The sequence below is a fragment of the Nannospalax galili genome, unplaced genomic scaffold (assembly GCF_000622305.1).
Source record: "Nannospalax galili isolate Female #2095 unplaced genomic scaffold, S.galili_v1.0 scaffold128, whole genome shotgun sequence".
NCBI lineage: Eukaryota > Metazoa > Chordata > Mammalia > Rodentia > Spalacidae > Nannospalax > Nannospalax galili.
The window spans coordinates 5,605,770-5,609,230 of record NW_008360322.1 but is presented as its reverse complement, the minus strand read 5'-3'; the positions used below and the strand labels follow the sequence as shown (position 1 = coordinate 5,609,230).

Below are 3,461 nucleotides of genomic sequence, written 5' to 3'. Positions count from 1 at the left end.
TTAGGTACTGAGGGCAGAACCCTCATGAATTTTATCAGTGCCTTTATCAGAAAAGGCCAGATGAGGATACAGGAAGCTGATCAGCTGCAACCCAGGAAAGAGCCTTCCCTGGAGTTAACACTGCTGTACTTTTTATGTCAAGAACTGTGAAAAATAGCTACACAGTTACTTCTCTCCTGCTGTGTGGTAAACTGCTCCCTCTGGACTCTGACCTTAGGAAGGACTGCACACCTTCACCTTGGCCCTGAGAAACTGAAAGGTTTCAACACTAAACTTGCACAATGTCTTTGAAACCAAGAGTAGTGGATTTTGATGTGACATGGAATAAACTACTGACTACTATCAATGCTGTTGTTATGTTAGAATTTGTCAAGAGAGCAACATGGAACGACCAGTTTTCAGATACCTATGCTTTATGTGTGGCATATCCTGAACCACTTGGAGAAAGACTTTATACAGAAAGAAAGATCTTTTTGGAAAATCACGTTCGGCATTTGCACAAGAGAGTTCTGGAGTCTGAAGAACAAGTACTTGTTATGTATCATAGGTATTGGGAAGAGTATAGCAAGGGTGCAGACTACTTGGACTGCTTATATAGGTATTTCAGTACCCAGTTTATTAAAAAGAATAACTTGACAGAAGCCGACCTACAGTATGGCTATGGTGGTGTAGATATGAACAAGCCACTTATGGAAATAGGGGAGCTAGCATTAGATATGTGTAGAAAATTAATGGTTGAACCCCTTCAAAACATCCCAATCTGAATGCTGCTCCAAGAAATCAAGAATGATCGTGCTGGAGAAGGCCCAAACCAGAAAGTAATCCATGGGGTTATTAACTCCTTTGTTCATGTCGAATAGTATAAGAAAAAATTTCCTTCAAAGTTTTATCAGGAAATCTTTGAGTCTCCCTTCCTGACTGAAACAGAGAATATTACAAGCAAGAAGCTTCAAGTTTATTATAAGAATCAAATTTCTCACAGTATATGGAAAGGGTTCTAGGTAGGTTAAAAGATGAAGAAATTTGGTGTTGAAAATACTTAAATCCAAGTTCATATACTAGAGTGATTCATGAATGTCAGCAATGAGTGGTAGCTGACCACTTACAGTTCTTACACGCAGAATGCCGTAATATCATTCAGAAGAGAAGAAGACATGGCAAACATATATGTCTTACTCCGTGCTGTGTCCACTGGTTTACCTCATATGATTCAGGAGTTGCAAAATCACATCCATAACGAGGGCCTTAGAGCAACCAGTAACCTTACTCAGGAAAATATGCCAAAACTATTTGTGGAATCAGTTTTGGAAGTACAAGGTAAATTTGTTCAGCTTATCAGCACTGTTCTGAATGGTGATCAACATTTTATGAGTGCTTTAAATAAGGCCCTTACATCAGTTGTACATTACAGAGAGCCCAAGTCTGTTTGCAAAGCACCCAAACTGCTTGCTAAGTACTGTGACAACTTGCTGAAGAAATCAGCAAAGGGGATGATGGAGAATGAAGTAGAGAACAAACTCATCAGCTTCATTACTGTCTTTAAATATATCGATGATAAAGATGTTCTATGCAAGAATGCTGGCAAAAACGTTTAATTCATGGGTTATCTATGTCTGTGGATTCTGAAGAAGCCATGATCAACAAATTAAATCAAGCTTGTGGTTTTGAGTTCACTAGCAAGGTGCATTGGATGTATACGGACATGAGTGTCAGCGCGGATCTCAAAATAAGTTCAACAATTTTATCAGAAACCAAGACACTAATAGATTTGGGGATTAGTTTCCAAATATATGTGCTACCGTCTGGTGCATGGCCTCTCACTCAGGCTCCTTCATCTACATTTGCAATTCTCCAGGAGTTAGAAAAAAGTGTAAAGATGTTTGAATTATTTTATAGCCAGTATTTCAGTGGAAGGAAACTTACATGGTTACACTATCTCTGTACAGGTGAAGTTAAAATGAACTATTTGGGAAAACCGTATGTAGCCATGGATACAACCTATCAAATGGCAGTTCTTCTTGCCTTTAACAACAGTGAAATTGTTAACTATAAAGAACTTCAAGATAGCACTCAGATGAATGAAAAGGAACTGACCAAAACAATCAAATCATTACTTGATGTGAAAATGATTAACCATGATTACCATGATTCAGAAAAGGAAGATATTGATGCAGAATCTTCATTTTCATTAAATATGAGCTTCAGCAGTAAGAGAACAAAATTTAAAATAACTGCATCAATGCAAAAAGATACACCACAAGAAATGGAACAGACTAGAAGTGCTATAGATGAGAACTGGAAAATGTATCTCCAAGCTGCTATAGTCCACATCATGAAAGCACGGAAAGTGCTTTGGCACAATGCTCTCATTCAAAAGGTGATTAGTCAGTCAAAAACCAGGTTCAATCCCAGCATCATCATGATTAAGAAGTACACAGAAGTTCTGATAGACAAGCAGTACATTGAACACAGCCAGGCATCCGCAGATGAATACAGTTACATGGCGTGACACCCTCTCCAGTACAGGTGTGAGAAGGTCATTGCCATCACCGTTTAGCATGCTCCTATGGGAAAAAGCAGGCCTGTGCCTCCATACTTTGGTCATTTGGCAGCCCCTGTTTATCTGCTGTTTACAGCATCACCAGTGCCACATCATAAGGGTCAAATAAAATGCCTAGAGCTATTTCAAGCTCATGTCATTATGACATTCTTAAAACTTTCCTAAAAGAATGAGTGAAGTATGGCTGAAATGTGGGAATTTGGTTGGGTGCCATGCTTTCTCTCCCCTTCACGTTTGCAGTTGATATGTTTTGTTTCGTTTTTTTAATGTATCTTAAAGGACACAAAATAAAAACTTAAATATTGTAATATGACAGATAAAACAATAATTGTATCTACATTAAAATGACAACCATGATACTGCTGCTTGTCAAAGAAAAAAATAAACAAAAAACTGTAAAAAATAGATTTCTGTTGTTTGTAACAAACTAGTCTCTGATAATTTGGAATAGTGATCCAAACTGATTAGACTACTTTAGAGGAATTATGTTGCAAGAATATAACATTATCACAATTGTTGTGAAGCACTTTAATATTTCAAATGCTCTACTCTCTTATTGCTCACCTGGTTGTTGAGGGGAAGTGAGATGTAATTCTTTACCATGTATAACTACATAAATAGAAAATACAGGTTTACCATCTGTAACTAAACGTACATATGTAAGTACAATTCATCACAGTCTACCCAGATCATTTGATTTATACACGATTAAAGAAGCAATAGGGCTGGCAAGATGGCTCAGAAGTTAAGAGTAAGTACTGTTCTTGCAGAGAACCTGAGTTCACTTCCCTGCACCCATGTCAGGTACCTGTCACTCTATCTACAAAGCAGGAAAATCTTTGTCAGCATCCAGGCCGTTTTGTCCTCTTCCTTCTTTCAAGAAATTCATCTTCTGTTTTCT

General features: G+C 37.7%; 1 pseudogene; it reads left to right on the top strand.

Annotated features, from left to right (window-relative positions):
- The first annotated feature begins 281 nt into the window (after positions 1 to 281).
- On the top strand, positions 282 to 2,509 carry LOC103727424 (annotated as a pseudogene).
- Positions 2,510 to 3,461: the final 952 nt, after the last annotated feature.